This window comes from Choloepus didactylus, chromosome 11 (assembly GCF_015220235.1).
Source record: "Choloepus didactylus isolate mChoDid1 chromosome 11, mChoDid1.pri, whole genome shotgun sequence".
NCBI lineage: Eukaryota > Metazoa > Chordata > Mammalia > Pilosa > Megalonychidae > Choloepus > Choloepus didactylus.
Window position 1 is genome coordinate 2,057,941 of NC_051317.1, and position 20,074 is coordinate 2,078,014.

The following is a 20,074-nucleotide window of genomic DNA, read 5'->3' on the forward strand; positions in this document are numbered from 1 at the left end:
ATCTAAGTGGAGGCATGGATGTTGTTCCAGTTTGCTAATGCTGCCATTTTGCAAAACACCAGAAAAGGATTGGCTTTTGTAAAGGGGGTTTATTTGGTTTCAGAGTTACAGTCTTAAGGCCATGAAGTGTCCAAGGTAAGGCATCAACAATAGGATATCTTCACTGGAGAAAGGCCATTGGCATCCGGAAAAACCCCTCTTAGCTGGGAAGGCACGTGGCTAGTGTCTGCTTGCTCCCAGGTTGTGTTTCAAAATGGCCTTCTCCAAAATGTCAGCATCAGCTTTCAATGGCCAACTTCAAAATGTCTGTCTCAGCTGCAGCACCTCTTTCTGTCTGTAAACACTTTTACAAGACTCCAGTGATTCAATTAAGACCCACCCTCAACTGGTGGGGTTACACCTCCATGGAAATTATTGAATCAGAGGTCTCGCCCACAGTTGATTGAGTCACATCTCCATGGAAACAATCAAAGGATTCCAACCTAATCAACAGTAATATGTCTGCCCCCACAAGATTGCGTTAGAGAACATTGCGTTTTGAGGGACATAATACACCCAAACTGGCACAGACATTGATTCAGGATTTGGGAGATGCCTCTTGCCGTTTTCCCAGCCTCATCCTTGAAGGGGCTGATGAGAGCCAGGGTGGAAGGTGCTTCACGCCGATGCACATTTCCAGGCATCTCCTGGTTCCATCCACAGTGCAGACCCTTAAAGCAGTAACACCAGGATCTTTCCAACACCCAGGCCTGAGCTCTCATAAGCTTATCGGGCCTTCAGTTTTGCTACCTCTGGAGAAAAACATATTTGCTAGAGAGCATTTCCTCCAGCTGTAGACCTGGGGGCAGGGAGGGGAGAGGAGAGAGCAAGAGATGCTTCTTTGCCCTCTGCCAGTGTGAGCACAGTAAAATCTCTGTTAATAGAGGGGTCCTGGAGCAGGGTTTCAAGTTTCCTGGGTTCATCCAGCTTGACTGGGTGGAGACCCTTTTTAGCTCCAAGCCTTTTAGTGGAAGAACCTTTCTGAAACGTGGCACCCTCTGCTTTCCACCCTGGCTGGTCAAGCTGAGAGGCCATCATGGAATCTAGATGCTGGGCCTGGGGAAGCCAGTGACCAGGACACCCATCTTGAAGCCCAGGACTGTGAGCTCAGAGTGGACACCGCGTGTACCCGGCCCCAGACAGGTGTTGGGGACATCTTTTCTAATAAACCCTCACCTAGGAGAGTGTTTGCTTGTATGTTCCCTTTTCTCCTAAAAGTTGAGTTCAGGCTTCTGCCTAACTCTGGATCCAGTGAGATGTGAATGAATGTTCACTGTTCCTGAATGGCCTCTGAGTTGCTCTTCTTCCTGGGATTTTCCCAGGAAGGGCCCTTGGGTGCTGAGCCATTGTCTGGGATTGATGCACACTCACCCGGGCCCCATGGGGTGCTGGACAAGGTCCTCTGATCAGCAGAATGGCCCTGCAGCCGCTCTGATGACCCAGACTCAAGGCTAGGGCTGCTTTCGAAAGCCCTGGGCCTTATCTCAGTAGTCTCCCTCCTCTCCAGCCCTTTGCAGGGAATCGAAAAGCATGATGGCTGGCAGCCCACAGGTGGAGTGTAAGGGCTGGGAGGCGCAGAAGAGAGAGTGGAGCTCCCTGCAGGCAGGAAGTCCCTTGCTGGGGCACCCTCCTCTAAGCACCCCCCTAAATGCCTGATCAGCCTTCCTGAGAATCCATCTCCGCTTCCCCAGGGAGCAGCAGGAACTACCCCTGCTGGGTTCTAGGGGAGCTCCCCTCCCCAGGAGGCCCCTTCACTTCCCACCACCCTGATGTTCGATGGAAAGAGGGCCTGCACCCCACTTCTGTGCTTGGTCTGAGCTGATTTGAGGGGAAAGGGGCATATTGTATGAACAAGGGACCTCACATTTACCTCAGGGAAGAGGGAGTGATAGTAGGCTGGGCTGGGATTCCGCCATCTGGCTCTCCTTCATTCTCACCCCAAAGTCTGCAGTTCCCTGGAGGAAAGTTTGAAAGCTCCAGAGATCAACTGTGGTGCCAAATATTAATGTCCTCCATCTCCCTCTCCACCCCCTACCTTTACACATAAGTGTGAGTTCACATATGGTCTCTCTCTCTCTCACACACACACATACTCCCCTCCTCACCCACTGTAGTCACTTAACTTCTCTCAGCCTTGGTGCTTTTTCCTCATCTTTAAAATGGAAATAAAGTTGCCCTGGGGTGAAAAGAATGCCTCTCCTCTGAAGGATCTGGCATGGTTCCTACGAGCCCCCCATCCCCCACTCCTCCACGCGTCAGTCTCCACACACCAGGGGACACCAACTCCCACAGGCGTCAGATCTCAGCCCAAGGGCCTGGACCTCTGCCAGGAGCAAGGACACCCTTGCCCTTCAAGAGAGCTGAGAAAAAGGACCATGCCCTTCCTTTCCCAAGCCACCCCCCAGATGTGGGAATTTCCCTTGAGGTCAGGGCCACATCTCCTTCTCAGCAACATCTTCTGGCCCCAAGAGTGGGAGGTCTTACTCCCCACCCCAAAACGGAATTGCCTCTGACTCATCCCCAGCCCCACTGTTTGAGAATCTATTTCCTGGGGTCGGGGGCGGGAGGCCAGGGAGGGATGTGTGGGGCTGGGACCGGCCGGTGAGTATCTTCCTCAGTTGGCATCCTAGGAAAACACCACAAATTTCCACCCAGGACCAAAGCTTTCTGGCTCTTAGGAAACCAGCCCCCAAACCATCCACCCCAACTTACTAGAAGTTCTGGCACAGCCCAAAATCTGTCTGGGTATTTTATGAAAGGAGAAGAAAAAAAGAGCTGAGAACAGAAAATAACCTAGCCACGTGAAGTTGCATTATCTGCTTATAAGCAAAGTTGGGAAAGGGATGAGTGTTTTAAAGGGTGGGTTAAACAAAGAGCAATCACACCCGTTCAATCTTCTGCTCCCCTGCAGTTCTTAGCGCCCTCATCATCTCGGTTTCTAAAGCCTTGGAGAAGAACCAGACGTGCTTCTGTAGGGACTCTGCCTCTTGCTTTGAGACACGACTCTGTCTTGAGAGGGTCATCAGGATACTCATGGCTGGATCCAGAGGGGACAAAAAGTGAAGCTATTTCAGTTTGCACTTTGCATTTTTTTTTCCTTTTTGTTATTGTCACAAAAGGGAAACATCAACTTAGATATAAACAAAATGGGGAACTGAGACTCACCACATTATTTTTGCCATTTTCTCACTCTGGTGGCATAAGATTGAAGAACAGGGGCACTTTCTAATGGTCCAGCCTAACTTTTAGGCAACAGGGTCATTGTTTCTTTAAAGCAAAAGGAAAAAAAAAAAAGAGGAAATAATGTTTGTTGGAACCTATTATGTGCCAGGCATTTGTCAAACTCCTTATTTAATGTTTCCCCCAAACCCAATGATCTGATACTCTTATCCCCAGTTCATGGTGGAGAAACTGAGACTGAAAGAGGTGAAGTGACTTGTCCGTGGTCACACAGCTAGGTAATGTTAGAGAAAGGAGTTGCAGTCTAGTCTATGGCCAGATTCCCTGCTCTTTCCAAGTTCTCACACCATCCCCAGATCCCCAAGCCCTCACCCCGTTGCCCATGAACTCGCTCTTCACCCAGGAGCTCTGACGAATTGCAAGAGAATCACCAGTCTTGGAGGAGGAAGTTGGGGGTGCCCTGGGGCTATTTCCTGGCACAGCAGCACCCTGATTCTGAGATGGGGTTTGGGGCCAAGGTGACCAACCTCAGCCTCTCCAGCAGCAACAAGCCTGGAGCTCAGGACACATTTCCTCACCCGAAAGCAGATTGTCAGAGAAGTGGACCACCAAGTAAATGTGGTGCTGGTGGAACTCAGAGCAGAGACATGGCACAGACGAATAAAATTCAAAAACGATGTACACCTATCATGTTTACATAGTCACTCATTCATTCATTCAACATTTATTTATGGCTCTCATTTACTTAGAATAAAATCCAAACTCCTTTCCATGACACGTAAAACCCTGCAAGAACCCGTCCCTAAGGACATCGCAAATTTTCTCTTGCCTTTCTCCCTCTGGCATATTCAGGTCTTTTATGTTCCTCAAATACACGTAACTCATTCCTCTCTCAGGAATTTCTGTCCCTCTACTTAGCCAGCTCCATTTTCACCATTGGGTCTCATTGCTAACGTCATCACAAATGACTATTCCTTCTATTGACATCCTCTACAACATCACTCTGTTTAGTTTACTTTATAGCATGTCTCACTCATCTTTCTCACTTATTTGTTTTATTTCTATTATCTGTCCCCACCTCACCAGAAGGTAGGGATTGTAAGATCAAGGGCCTTACCTGTGTTGTTCTCCTTTGCATCCACAGAGCCTGGAGAAGTTGCTGGTACACTGCAGACATTCAGAAATATCTGTTGGATGAATGAAAGGATTAATGGATGAATGGTGTCTAATAAGTACCAGGTCTCACTGGATGTGTTGGTTTGAAGCTGTTATGTACCCCAGAAAAGGCCATGTTCTTTTAATCCATTTCTAAGGGTGCAGACCTACTGTGGGTGGGATCTTTTGATTAGATTATTTCAATTGAGATGTGACTTGCCTCGTTCAAGGTGGATCTTAATCCTTTTACTGGAGTCCTTTATGAGAGGATAAAACACATACAGAAGCTAAGAGATGAAATTAAGAGAAGCTTACAGAGAAGCCCTGGAGGAGCTAAGAGAGGACCCACAGAAGCTCAGAGAAGAAGCTAACTGAAGCCAGAAACTGAAAGCAACAAAACCCGGGAGCAAAGGACCAGCAGACACCAGCCATGTGCCTTCCCATGTGACAGAGGTGTTTCAGATGCTGGCAGCTTAGCTTTAGAGTCCAGGTATCATCCTATCGATGCCTTGACTTGGACATTTTCATGGCCTCAGAACTGTAAATTGTAAGTTAATAAATCCCCATTGTAAAAGCCAACCCATTTCCAGTATTCCAGTATTCCAGCATTCCAGCAACTTCAGCAAATTAAAACACTGGAGATGTAGAGATGAATAAAATATTATCCCTTTGCTCAAAGATTTCACTGTGAAGTGGAGAAAAACTTCTCATCACCAGGTGGATGTGTTGAGATATTGAAGATACTCTAAGAGAGGAAAGCAGTCAAAGATAGGAAGATCAGAAAATGCTCCAAAGGGCAGATGACACTTGGAGCCATGAAAAGTAAAAGATAAGTCAGGTGATCAATGAATTTAAGAGCCTTTCCTTCAGCCCAGCAAAAGGCAAAGAAGCTGGACGCAGTCACACACAGTCTAGAAACTGCAAGCTATTTGGCCTGGCTGGGACATGGGGTCTAAAAAAGCTTGTCTTGTTTGCTGCCACATCTCTGGTGTTCAGCACATAGTTACTCTATTATTGGCACTCAAGAATAGGTACTCAGGAATTATTTGGTGAAGAAAGGAATAAAGGGGAGCATGGTGAGGAGTAAGGCTGGTGAGGTTGACCAGAGATGTGTAATGCTAGGCTGAGGAATTTGCAGTTTATCAAGAGAACCATGGGCAGTCAAGGAAGGGTTGATGGGATGTTTGATTTGGATAGCCTCCCTGCTATAGCCTAGGGAGTGAATGGATTGGGGAAATCCCAGGATGATGCAGGAAAGCAGCCAGACTATGGAAATGGTCCAAGTGATGGTGAGGATCTGGACCAAGACAGGATGGTTTATATGAAGAGGTGGAGGGAAGTTCCAGAGATGCGAGGAAGATAGACTTGACAGGATGGCATCCTTGATTCCATAAGGAATGGAAAGAGAGGAAGACTCCCAGGTCTCTAGCTAAAGAGATTAGACACTAGTCCCTGAAATATGGAATGTATAGAGGGGGGTTCACCATGAAACTGAGGAAGCTAATGCATCAGAGCCCCTCACTCACATGGGCTTTTTTCAAGGCCCTGAACTGAATTTTGTATTCACTATTTTCTTTTCTTTCTTTTTTTTTTTTTTTTTAATTTCCTAAAAAACCCTCTCCCTGCCAATTATAGAAACATCAGTCCCCACCTGTCCTGGCTCTTCCCCTGGAAGTATAAGGGGAACACTCAGGGGGTGGGAGGGATCATGAGTTCCATTTGGGGTACACTGAGTTTGAGGCAGATGAAGGACCTCCAGGTGGGGATGTTCTACAAGGGGCATAAGAGTGGTGGTTGGAAAACAGGTCTCTGTGTGATCGCTGGCTTCCAGCTGTGTAGACACGGGCAAGTGTTCAGTAAAATATGATAATAATAATAGTACCTTCCTCATAGGTTTGTTACAAAGATTTAATTCAATGATGTATGTAAAGTGCTTAGAACACAGTAGTTCCTCCAAAGAAGTTGCATGTTAGCTCTTGGTATTATGTGGGGAGTATAGATCTGGGGATCATCACAGTAATGGAGACCAGTGGGGGTAGTTGGATTGTGCAAGAAGGGGGTGTTAGGGGGTGATAAGAAAGCTAAGGACAGAGCTGTGATATTTATCTGGGTGAGTGGAGGAAGAGGAACCAGCCAGTGAGGCCGACAAAGATCAGCCAAAGGGGCGGGAGGAGAGTGGGTTCCTGGAAGGCAGGGGAGGGGAGAATGTCAAGCAGGCACTTGGCTATGATTGTCACCTGCTGCTGAAAGTCTAGCAAGGAGGGGGGCCTCTGGGAAGTCACGGGTGACATTGTCAGAATGCTTTCAAGGTAGAGTCGGGCACTGAGGGATGCAGATGGCAAGTGTAGACAGTGAGTGTAGACAAAAAACGTAGACAGCAAGTGTAGACTGTTCTCTGGAGGACCTCAGCCAGGAGAAAAAGACTTGGAGCAGGAGTTAAAGGAGAACAGAAGTCAGAGAGATGTTTGTGGTGGTGGGTTTGTTTTGTTCTGGAAGATGTTTCCTTGTTTGAAAATGAGATTCACAGGCTCTTTAGACTGTGGAGGAGAGTTAATATGGAGAGTTTGAGGATTTGAGAGAGAAAAGGAGCAACTGATGGGAAGCTGTGAATGTCCCAGAAGAATTAGGAAGGAGAGATTCAAGAGACAGGGTGGGGAATCAACCGTGAGCAGCTCTCTGAGCCTGGAAGCAAGGGGGCGAGAGTGGGAAGGCTATAAATACATTTTCATGTAGGAGGACAGGAAGTGGGGAGTTATGCCTGATGGTCTTACTTTTTTTTTCTGTGAAGGATAATAGGTCATCTGCAGAAATACATAAATATATAGCCTTTCCCCAACTGTAAGGCATTTAGGAGAAATTGTGATTAAGAAACAAAATCTCAAGGGGGAAAACAGTGTTGGCGGAATTAAAGTTGATGGCAAAGATATTAATATCCTTATAAATTATTTTACATCGGGTAATACAAAGCAATGAAAACAGCATACCTAGTGAAGGCCACCTCAATGGTGAATTTGCACATCTTTATTAGTACTGTGCAGTTCATTTTTTAAATTAAATTCAGTTTTATTGAGATATATTCACATACCATACAATCATCCATGGTGTACAATCAGCTGTTCACAGTACCATCATATATTCATGCATTCATCACCCCAATCTACTTTTGAATGTTTTTCTTACATCAGAAAGAATCAGAATAAGAATAAAAAATTAAAGTAAAAAAGAACACCCAAATCATTTCCCCCCATCCCACCCTATTTTTCATTTAGTTTGTGCAGTTCATTTTAATTTGCAAACTCTTGTTGGCTTGCTAGCTATTCAGAGCATTTCGGGATCTTCCTACCCTGCAGTTTAAACAAAATCCTTGCATATATTTTTTTTAATTATAAAAATTTTCAAACATGCAACAAAATTGAAAGAATTTTATAGTGTGCATCCATATACACTTACCACTTTGGTTCTACCACTAACATTTTGCTAAACTTTTTGAAAATAAACTTTTTATTTTAGTATAATTTTTAGATTTATAGAAAAATGATGAAGATAGTATAGAGAGTTCCCATATATCCCATATCCAGGGTCTCCTGTTTTAACATCTTACCTCATAGGGTGCATTTGTCACAATTAATGAACTAACATTGATAGATTATTATGAAATAAACCTCATGCTTTATTCAGATTTCTGTAGTTTTTAATCAAATATCCTTTTTCTGTTTCAGGACCCTATCCAGGGTAACACAATACATTTAGCTGTCCTGTCCCTTTAGGTTCCTCTGGGCTGTGACAGTTTTTCAGACTTTTCTTGTCTTTGATGACCTTGACAGTTTTGAGAAATGCTGGACATATTGTAGAATGTCCCTCAATTGTGATTTTTTTCTGATGTTTTTTTCATGATTAGCCCTAGATTATGGAAGGGAGACTACAGAGGTAAAGAGCCATCTTCATCGCATCACATGTAGCCTACACACTGTCAACATGTCTTATCACTGTTGACGTTGACCTTGCTGCCCCGGCTGAGGCAGCGTAGGGCAGGTTTCTCCACAGTAGAGTTACTCTTTCTTCCTCCTTTCTACACTGTACTCTTTGGAAGGAGGTCACTGCACAGCTCATACTTAAGGAGTGGGGGATTAGGCTCCACCTCCTTGGGGCCTTCTTTTTATCATACCTCTATCTTCCAATTAGCCATCCCTCTATGCATCCTCAATCCGTCTTATTTTTTGACACATTTAAAAATTAATTTGAAATTTTATTTTATTTTGTGGCTGGTGATACAGGTGCTAAGGAAAGTTCTGTGCATTGTCTGGTCTTCAGTCCAAATCGAGATTCCTTTCAGACTCTATGCAACTCCTGGGTTCTGTCCCATTGGGGTCCCAGAAGCATACACACATGCAAAAAATCCCCAGGGAAAGAAAAGGAAATGGCTTGAGGTATTTCATCTATTTGTCTGTACACTGTTTCTAAAGACTCCTTGCCAGCCTCCAAGGTCACAGGTCGTGGCTATGCCATGACCACGTCCCACCCAACATGGCGGGCAGTGTCCTCACACGCACAGCCTGAGGGACAGCTTGTCTACCCGCTTCCTCCATCTCTTCTGGGGCTTCAATGCAATAAATAAAGAGAAATAACCAAAAACAAACAAACAAAAAAACCTTTATTCCTCCTCTTCCTCTGCTTCCCTTCCACTTCCGTTCCCAGCTCCCAGTTCCCTTGTGTTAATTGTCCTCATCAAGAGTGTTGCTACATTTATACACGGAAACTGAAATTCTCAGTTTCCCGATACATATGCATACACTAAAGTTAGTATTCCACAAAAAGTGAACTCAGATTTGAAGACACATCACTGTTGTATTTTATAAGCTATAGACAAAACAACAGAAATATTACATGTTTTGAAAATAGGCCAAATTAGATATTTTTTGCCAATGTGCAAATAGCTGCATGGGTAAAGCCTAATGGGAAGAAGAACTGGTGGCTGTTGGACTTTATAGGAGCCTGGAAAATTCTTGCCTAAGTGGAAACTACTCCAACCTTTTCCGTCTTTCAGTTATCAACAGACTTCCTTGTTGGGACGCATCATTCGGTCATTTTTTCCACGTCTTCCCCATCCTGTGGTGTACTCCATGGAAGTGTGCTGGTCTGAGACAACCTGTAATGATTGGCTGGTTGGATGGATGCCCAGATGGATGGGTGGATGAATGTAAGTTCTAAAGGTTTTATAAGAAATATCTAACCTTTGCTTTTACCATTTAATCTTCTTTCCTCAATTTAGTTGTACTAGTAGTGATGGCCGACCACCTTCAAAGTATATTGTCACTTCCAGGATTTTTAAAATTTTCTATTTTAAATTAACATACAGTAAAACTGACTTTTGTGTGTGCACATGTACAATTCTCTGAATTTTAATATACAGCCTCATGTAACTACCACGACATTAAAGATACAGAACAGTTTCCATCACCCCAGAAAGCTTCCTGGTGATTTCATTTATAAGTTATTCTAAATTATATTTTCATATCAGTTTCCTACTTACTGTTCATTTCTAGAATATGGAAATACAATTGAGGTTTGCATATTAACCTTGTATCCTGAGGCCTCACTAAATTCATGTTTCTTTTCTAGGACTTTTTAATGGAGTCCTTGGGATTCTCTATGTAGACCATCTTATCTGTGAATAGGGAAAGTCTTATTTCTTCCTTTTCAATCTAGATACCTTTCTACTTCGTTACCTTATGACACTGACTAGAACTCCCGGTATAATGTTGAATAGGAGTGGTGTGTCGACATCCTTGCTTATTCCCAATATTTGGAGGAAAGCATCTCATCTTTCACCAGTAAGTGTGTTATTAGATGGGGATTGGGTTGAGAAAGTTTTCTTCTGTTCTTAGTTGACTGGGAATTTTTCAAATGCTTTTTATGCACATGATCATGTAGTTTTTCTTCTTTAGACTGTTAACATGATGGATTTTCAAATATAGAACTAGCCTTGCATTCCCCGGATAAATCTCACTTGGTCATTGTATATCACTCTTTTTATGTATTGCTGGATTTGATCTGCTAATATTTGGTTGAAGATTTTTGCATTAATTTTCTTGAGGGATATTGGTCTGTAGTTGTCTTTTTTTGTGCTATCTTTTCTTCATCTGGTTTTAACATCAAGGTAATGTCAGCCTCATACAATAAGTTGGGAAGTGTTCCCTCCTCTTCTATTTTCCGGAAGAGATTATATAAAAATGGTGTTCTTTTTGTATTTCAATGATTAGTAGAACTCTCCAGTGAGACCTTCTAACCAAGTGTCATTGAAGCTGCACACCCTGCTCACATTTCATTGCTGAATATTTCAATTGATTTCCTGTTCTTTTCTTTACTAAGCTTTAAGTCCTTGATGGCAACTTTGCATTATCAGCACATGGCTTTTCCTATCATGAAACAAGACCAGAAATGTCATCTCTTACTTAGCAGTCACATACTCAGGAAGAAGGGGAGAGTGGATCATTTGGCATCAAAAAACAAGTGAGTTCCCCTACTCAACTTTAGGTATTCTAATATGCTCCATTCTGCCCCAAGGGCACCCACTCCTTGCCTTCTTCCAACTCCAACAAGAAGGAGCAGAATTTAAGTCTATTCTCTGCAAGAGTTTCAGGGTCTCCTAGTCCATTACAAGTTCAGGGACTCCTTAATTTTATAAAAGAATTTAACAAAAGAATTGTGTTCTTTTTCAAGAACAAGGTTAGAGGGCATGAACAACTTCAGGAAAGCTATCTGTGGCTTCCTGTGTCCCAAATCCCAGAAGCTGCCTAAGTTTCCAATTATGTAGTGGACACTGGTGTCAGGATTTGGGAGTTAGCTTCAGGAGATGGGGCATCTACTCTCCAGTTCTAGGCTCAGAGGAAAGCATTACCAAACCAACTAACTCAGATATTTCCCATGAAAATTATTTCAATTCCTTCCCTCTTGGTAGAGCAACTTCCCAGTCAAAGTGGTTGCAGCCGTTGGGTATGAAGCAGTCTCCTGTCCCCTCTTGAGGGTAAGGCTGCAGAGAACTGGATCGAGGATGGACCACAGTCACGTGGCTCCAAGCACCTGGCCAGTGGGGCATGGCCTGGAAACAGAGTGGGAGCAGGAAACAGAAGGTTGTTCGAGGACAATTGGGATTGCTACCTCACGTGGAAGGGCAGATTTCCATAGGTGGAAGCCTGTTTGTGCCTCACAGCTGCCCTTGAGGGTCCAACATGGGATGTGGTGTTGGGTACCACCCCCCTCCTCCAGCTGACTTTCACTTTCTCAATTATGCTTTGGTGATCTGCTAGAACCCTAAGTGACTGCTCTTTGAGTTCCCAGATCCAGCCACCTCCAAGCTGACCCTGAAACTTTGGGATGGAGCTGTTTTTAGAATCTGCCACCTCACAGACTGGGAAACACAGATTTCCTTGCTTCCCCAGTAATTTTCATGCAAAGAGTAGGACAGTTTTTCTTCAAATCTTCAAATTGCAAAAAAAAATCTTGCTTCTCCTCTCTCACTCAAAGTAACTGTCCATCTTCTTATCCTGGGAAGGTTGGGTTCAGTGATTCCAAAGAGACATGCAGAGAGTGAGAAAGAGAAACCACCAAACCACAGACTGTAGTGTCTGGCAGAGCCTCTCTTGCAGGGAGCCTCAGCGTTGAGTGGAAATGCATAGACTTGGAACCTACAAACCATGGGCTCCCCTGATGATGGAGTGAAGCTGCAGATGAGTGGAGCTTCTAGAGCATTGCAGCTGGGACTTCCATTTCGATCCACACTGGACTGGAGGTACTGGTCTGCAGGCTTGAAGCCAGCCTTAGGAAAGTACATGTTGGCATACGAGCACTTTGTGATCTGGCTTTGGCTTTCTTCAACAGCCTCAGCTCTTGATCCCATGCCCCACTTTCACTGACACATGGGTGATTCTGGAAGCACAGCATGCTCCGTCTCATATCTGGACTTTTGCACAGGCTTCGCGTTTTGCTTTGTATTGACTGACTTCCACTTTTTGAGATCTTCTCCATGCTGAGTGCTTTGCTAAACACCACCTTATTAATTATTATTGAACTATTTCAAACATAATAAATCTACTTTCTTTCCTCTAATTATTATATTATGAAATATTTTAAATATAATAAAAAACAATAAACTCTAATGTACCCCTTACTCAGAGTTAGCGCAGTTAACATATCGCCACTTCTGCTTCAGATCCTGTTTGTTTTAAGAAACGAAACTTTATGGGTATATTGGAATCTTCCCTTTCTAAGTTCCACTTCTCTCCCTCCCTCCCTGGAAACAATTCCTTGTGAAAAATTAGTAGGCAAACTTCCTCCCATGATTTTATGCATTTACTACAGATGTAGCTCTTCATAAAGAATATATAGTAGTGTTTGTTTAAACCCTCTCCCTTTTAATACATTAATTTAGTCTGTGAGGGTGTTATTATTCCCATTTTACAGATGAGGGAACAAAGGCACAATTAAATCAAGCAATTTGCCAAAAGGCAAAGAGCTAGTCAATGGAGGAGGCTTGCAAATCCCTGCTTGGTTTAAAGGTGCCCTCCTTGTAGCCCTCCCTCCCTCCCCTTCCTTACCTCTGCCTTCCCATGCCCCTGCACAACATAGAGGGCAGCTGCCTCCTCCTTTGCTACTTCATCCTGTTTGCACGAACCTCAGTCAACTGTGAAGGACCGGTTACCTGTCTGTTTCACTCAGGAGGACAGGACCTAGGACTATTCCACTTGGGATTGCCAGGACTCAGCATACTCTCTGGCATCTGGTAGGTGGGCAATAAAGAGCTTTCAATAAATGTTGTAAGGAAACAATGAACGGATGGAAGGTGGCTCAGATCTGAACTTCTCCAACACCATGTAAGTGTTATGTATGTATATGTTAGAAAAATATATATTGTGCCTGGAAACACATTTTTGCCCTTGCCCCTCAGTACGCACCAGCCAGAACACAAGAGTTCCCAATTCATGGGCTGCCCAGAACTTCTTTTCTATTGATCAGAAAAACAACAACTTGCCCTTATCACTTGTTCTTTAGACTGGACAAGGAATGCCTATCTCTTCCCCAGGCATGGTTTCACTCATACTTACAGATAAAGGATAGATGGTCAATAGCAAACAGAAGATTAGAGATCATCCATCTCAAGTGAAGAGGTGACATAACCTTCATCCCTCAGGTTAACACCTGGGACCAGAATCTGGCCTGAGACTCTCCCCACAAAGTCTTTCTCCTCTGCTGGAGTTTCTCCCGTTCGTACCTTCATGTACCACCATCACAGGTTGTTTTGGTTTCCTTGACTACTCAAGCAAATATCATGCAAGGGGGTGGTGTTCCATTTTGCTAATGCTGCTGTTTTGCAAAGCACCAGAAATGGATTAGCTTTTATAAGGGGGTTTATTTGGTTACAAAGTTACAGTCTTCAGGCCATGAAAATGTCTAAATGAAGACATCAACACAAGTATACATTCACTGAACGAAGGCCGATGGCATCCGGAAAACCTCTGCTAGCTGGGAAGGCATGTGGCTGGTGTCTGCTGATCCCAGGTTGTGTTCCAGCTCCACTCTCAGTTCCTGGGCATTCTTCAAAGTGTCTCCCTTGGCTGCAGCACCTTATTCTGTGAACTCTTTTATAGAACTCCAGTGATTCAATCAAGACCCACCCTGAATGGGTGGGTTACACCTCCATGGAAATTATCCAATCAAAGGTCTTGCCCACAGTTGATTGAGTCACATCTCCATGGAAACACTGAACAAATAGGTTCCAACCTAATCAACACTAATACATCTGCCCCCACAAGATTACATCAAAGAACATGGTGTTTTGGGGGACATGATACATCCAAACTAGCACAGTTGGCTTTAACAATGAAAATTTATTGGCTCATGGTTTTGAGGCCAAGAAAAGTGCCAAATCAAGTCATCATCAAGGTGATACTTTCTCCCAGAAGACTGCAGCATTCTTGGGCTGGCTGCTGGTGATCCTTGGTCTTTAGAAAATGATCCTTGGTCCTTTTCTGTCATGTGGCAATGCACATGGCCTCTTCCAGCTTCTCCCTTCTCTTCCAGGTTCTGTTGACTTTCAGCTTCTGGCTGCTCCCTCTGTGACTTTCTCTTCGTGTCTCTGAATTTCATTCTGCTTATAAAAGACTCTAGTAATAGGATTAAGACCCCTGATTGAGTCAGGTCATGTCTTAACTGAACTAACCTCATCAAAAGGTCCTATTTACAGTGGGTTCACACCCATGGGAATGTATTCAGTTTAAGAACATATTTTTCTGGGGTACATAGCTCCAAGCCACCATATGGGTTTTGACTTTCCTAAGATTAAAAGCAGTTGCATCTGTTTATTTAAAATTTTATTTTAACTCAATTCACTGTTTTAACTTCAAAAGTTTCTGAGTAGTAAATCACATGAAACCATGTGTTAAATGAGATAATTTTATTTTTCTAACACATAGCTATATATATATGTATATATATGAACTCATATTTTTTTAAATGTCTGTATTAATCAGAGTTCTAACTCAAATCTTTTTGTGTAGCACACACAGTGGAATGCTGCATCATACTAAGCTGCCATTCAGTGTTGACTTGGACTTGGCTATGTTTAATGCAAAACTCAGAAAAGACACTGGAGTGCAGGCCTCCATGAGGAAATCAAAGCAAAAAATCATAATCTTTTTGGCGAGCAGGGTTCCGGATTGACCCCCGCCCAGTCTGGACTAAGTTCTCCTCCGAACGCAAGGTCTCTAGAAGAGGATCTCTTTGCTCAAAAGCTCCAACCTGGCACTCAACTTCCTTACCTGTAAACTGGGTTCAATAATCTCTAAAGATTAGACCAGGTTCTTGATTACAAGCAGCAGGAAATGAAATGTATTGAACAGCTTCAGGGCCTGGGAGCTCACAGAGTTGTTGGCAAACTGAACAGGCTTAGGAAATGGGCAGGAATCACAGGATCTCAGCAGGCCAGGATCCACACAGCAGGTGCACACCTCCAAGGCCAGGTGTTAGGTACACAGATGCTCCAGCTGAGCCCTTGTCTTTCTTTGCATTCCCTAAGTGAAGCTCAAAGTTCTAGTAGGAAGGAAGGTGGTAATGAGGGATGGCCAACATTGACAACCAGCCCCTCTGCTGATAATTTGTAAAAAGTGTCTGATAGAGTTCTTTTCTACCCACATAATTAATTCTATGTCTCAGGCAGGTCTATGGAGACTTTAAAGGAGAGGAAAAGATAGTAGCTCTAACTAAAATAATAAAAATAACACATAAAATAAAATAAAAATAAAAATAAAATAAAATAGCAATTATGTTCCTAGGAGGCTAAAAACTTTTTCCCAACCAAACCACCGGTTAGGAACAAAGTGGTTTCTAACACGATTACCACAAACAAAGCCAGCGCAGCAGCCTGCTATTGGCAGCAGCACTTTCATTGCCAAAGGGCATTTAAATAGAAAAAAAACATCACACCCACCCGAATCTGTGCTGTCAGGAGGAAGTGGAACTCTGGGGCTATCCTACCCAGCCAAACGTCAGTGAACCAAAAGGCCAACTCTGAGGGGTCAGTCTAGTGTGAAAGAAAATTAAAGTGACAGCAGAAGGTTTCAAACTGAGACCTTGCATTGCAGTCTGGGGCCCGGCTAGCTATGTAATTATGACCTGGGAGGTTTGCTCACGCTACAGTTCCTTGGGGCCCCCTTTGGAGATCTGATCCAGGGGGCTCAGTAGGATCCAAGAATCTATTTCTTTGCCAAGCTGTGTGGCCAGGAAGCTCCTGACCAGTGGTCACCCCTGAGTTTGCCTTTCCCTTTGCCATGAACAATTGGTTTGCTAGGATAAGCATTAAGAAAAAAAAGGGCCTGTAAAGCCAACTAAAATTTTGCATGAATGTTAAGAAACATTGAATTACTAAACTTACAATACAGTAAACATTTGAGGAAATTTACTCATATGAGCATCTCTTCCCATGACAGTGATGGATATAGTAGTTAGAAATCATTCTCAGCAGTTTAACAGGTCCCTAAGGGTCACAGCTAAACAAAGTTTGCTACTTGGGCTGAAATCATTGCTCCTATTTAATCACCATGCTAGCTACCTTGCGCTGAGGACCCGCTTTGTACCTACCTGGCCCTGTGTTATGGGTTTTTTGCAAACTGATTTCATTTAATGCTCAACAAACCCCCTCTGGGTGTGATGTGATGATTCCATTTCACAGCTGAGAAAACTGAGGCTTGGAGAAGTTTTGCCTAAGGCTTGCAGGGATTCAAACCAAGGCTGCCTGATTCCAGAGTCTGTACCAATAACCTCTATGCTGTGGTTATAGCATTTCTTTAATTATTTATTGTTCCACTTGACTCCTAATCACTTTGGGCATTTTTTAATTTGCTAGGCTGCTGAAAGCAGATGCCATATAATGGGTTGGCTGTCCCACTGGGAATTTATTAGCGCACAAGCTTGCAGTTTTGAGGCCATGATGATCAAGGCATCATCAGAGTGACACTTTCTTTCTAAAGACTGACTGCCTGCGATCCTTGGCTCCTCTGCCACATGGCAAGGCACATGGCAGCATTTGCTGGTCTCTCCCCTCTCTTCCAGGTTTTATTTCTTTCAGCTTCTTGCTTCTGTGACTTTTTCTCTCTTTGTCTGAATTGCACTCTCTTATAAAGGACTCTGCTAAGAGGATTAAGGCCTACCCTGGGTCATGCTTTAACTGAAGTAACCTCATGAAAACCTACTTTCAACAGGTTTACACCCATAGGAATGGACTAGCTTTAACAACGTGATTTTTCTGGGGTGCACACAGTTTCTAATCGCCACAGACCTTCTGGCAGAATTATTGAGGTTTCTCTGGGGCTTTTCCCAGCTGGGTACAGGAGCCAATTGCACAAGCCACCATCCTTCTGAAACCAGGTTAAATGGGCACCAAGGACAGCCTTAAAAGAGGAAATGTCACAGAAAGGCAACCCACACCCTCACGACCTCCTGGCAGGAGCCAAAATGAAAACACTTTCCTCTTTTTCTTTTGGTAGAGAGCAGTTGGGCAAGATGTAGCAAAATATCCTTTGATCTAACAAGTTTACATCTAGCAATTTATCCTCAAGAAATAATCATGGCTGTGTGCAGCAGTTTAGCTAAAAAGAATGCTCATTCCTGGATTGTTTGTAATAGTGATGTTTGCAAACAACCTAAATACCCAACTTTAGGGAATTATTTAAATAAATTGTAGTACATGCATGCAACAGGACTCTTGGCAGCCATTTAAAAAGTTGCTGGGGGTGACATTCAACTACATGGAACGCTGTTCACAATATGCTGCACAAAAAAACAAAAAGGGCAAAGAATTGCATGAAGACTGTGATCCCATTCTGACAGAGAAAAAGATTTAAAAAGAAGGAAATATACCCAAAAGGGAGATTGGGGGGGGGGGGGGGGCAGTACAGAGAGAAGTGTACCAAATGTTAACAGCGTTTAATTTTTGTATTCTTTTTTCTTGCCTGTATTTTCTTAATGTTTCCGTAATGACCATGTTTTACTTTTGTAGATAGAGAAAATAATAATTTGAGCAAAATAAAACTTAAAAGTATTGCAGCACTTGAAGGGAACTGGGTGGAACCTATATTTGAAGGCAACTTTGTCCCTCCCCAGCCCCTCAGGCTGTCTTCCAGAAACTCTGCCTTTCTACCAGCTCAGAGCCCCAGGCAGTGCCAGAAATGTACTACATTCTAAAAGCGGGTGTCTCAGACTCTTCCTGGAACCTCAGAAATCCCCGTTGAAGGATGGGTTATGTCATAGAAAGTCTGGTTTCTCTGCTTGTCACTGAGCAGTCAGAGGAGGGAGCACTCAAAGCCCTTGCTGGGTCTACAGATCCCCATTCACACTTTTTGAAAGTGGCTTAAAACTGGCTTAAGAGAGAAACATTTAATTATTTCTCAGATTTGCATTGATTTACAGCTACATGGTTCCTCTGCCGGTCTCACTTGGGGCCTCTTGTGAGACTGTGGTCAAATGGCAGCCGGGATTAGAACACCCAAGATGGTGTCACAGTGTTTCTAGGGCCTTGGCAGAGAAGGCTGGAAGGGATGACATGACAGGTAGGCCTCTCCACCTCTTCATGTAGTCTCCAAGTACTTGCCCTTTCTTCATGGCCTTTCCACATGTTCTCTCTCCATCAGGTTAGCTAGATTTCCTACGTGGTGGCTCAAAGTCTCCTCAGGGAGAAGCAGCTGCCGGGCCATCTTAAGACTTAGGTTCAAAACCATAATGGTGTCACTCCTTGTACATTCTGTTTGTTGAAGCCAGTCACAAAGTCACTTTTTAGGAAAAACCAAAGAAGAAGCTGGTTCCCATATCCTGAAAGTGTTCCCACACCCAGCAATCAGAAATGGAAATGAGCATGTGCTCTGGTCTCCCAGGCTCCCCAACTGTAGGGTGGCAGCAGCCTCTCAGTTGGACCAGTAAGGTCAATTGGCCCAACTACCCGTCTTGGTAAAACCCAGGGACCCTTCCTTATTTGTAAGCCCAGAGTGGGCAGCCTCATCCATTCATTGGTGTCAGATACCCTTTTAGACGTAGAGACACCATGTTGACAACCCAGCCATGGGGCCTGCCCTCAAGGAGGTCACAGTCTAGTGGGAGAGGAGAGTGGTCAGGTGACCACCTGTGGTTGGTGCTACATAAGGGGAAAGAATACACACCCTGGAAGCCCTGAGGAGGGACCCCTACCCCAGATTTGGAGGTTCAGGGAAGGTTTTCCAAAGGAGTAGATGCTCCACATTGACAGGGGAGAGAACTAGGGAAGGGGTCATTGACACATTCTCATAAAAGGGACAGGATCCTACTAGAAGATCCCTCTTCCCGTTGAAGGGTCATCTACAGGGATTCCATAGCCACCTTTCAGATAAGTGGGTCTAGGGGCTCTGAGCACCCCAGTGTCCTGAGTAGGACAGGATGGAGGGGAGCCGGGAGGGTTCCAGAAGGAGGGAAAGAGAGGAAACAAAATCAAAGCCAGGCAGTGGGTCTGATCAAGACTTCGGTCTGCGGGGGGCTGGGCAGAAGCGGGAGCAGAGGGGAACCAGCAGCCCAGGCCTCAGGAGGGTAAGGGTGTCACTGGGGGGCAAAAGTCCCCCAGCTGGAGGTGCTGCTGCTGCTGTCATTGCTGAGATGGTTGTTTGAACCTCAGCCATTGGTGTGTGCAGGGAAGGAAAAAAAAAACCAACCCATTACAAGACCCAACCAGAGAGAGGGAAAGAGACAGGGATAGGGACTGTTTCGGTTTGCTAATGCTACCGTTATGTAAAATACCAGAAATGGATTGGCTTTTATAAAGGGGTTTATTTGGTTACAAAGTTACAGTGTGAAGGTCATGAAAATGTCCAAATGAAGGCATCAACATAAGTATACCTTCACCAAAGGAAGGCCAACAGAGTCCATAAAACCTCTGTTAGCTGGGAAGGCACGTGGCTGGCGTCTGCTGATCCCAGGTTGTGTTCCAGCTCCACCCTCAGCTCCTGTGCATTCTTCAAAGTGTCTCTCTTGGCTGTAGCACTTCCTTCTGTCTATGAACACTTTTATAGGACACCAGTGGTTCAGTTAAGACTCACGCTGAATGGGCGGGATAACACCTCCATGGAAATTATCCAAAGTTCTCGCTCACAGTTGATTGAGTCACATCTCCATGGAAACACTCAATCAG

General features: G+C 44.1%; 1 long non-coding RNA gene across 1 annotated transcript in view; it reads right to left on the bottom strand.

Moving 5' to 3' along the window:
* Positions 1-3,037: 3,037 nt before the first annotated feature.
* LOC119506505 overlaps positions 3,038-20,074 on the bottom strand; it is a 33,085-nt gene continuing 16,048 nt past the window's right edge. The window contains exons 2-4 of the long non-coding RNA XR_005211008.1: positions 4,337-4,406; positions 3,205-3,306; positions 3,038-3,076 (exon numbers count right to left, since the gene is read on the bottom strand). This is a non-coding gene — a long non-coding RNA (uncharacterized LOC119506505). The remainder of the gene's footprint in view (positions 3,077-3,204; positions 3,307-4,336; positions 4,407-20,074) is intronic.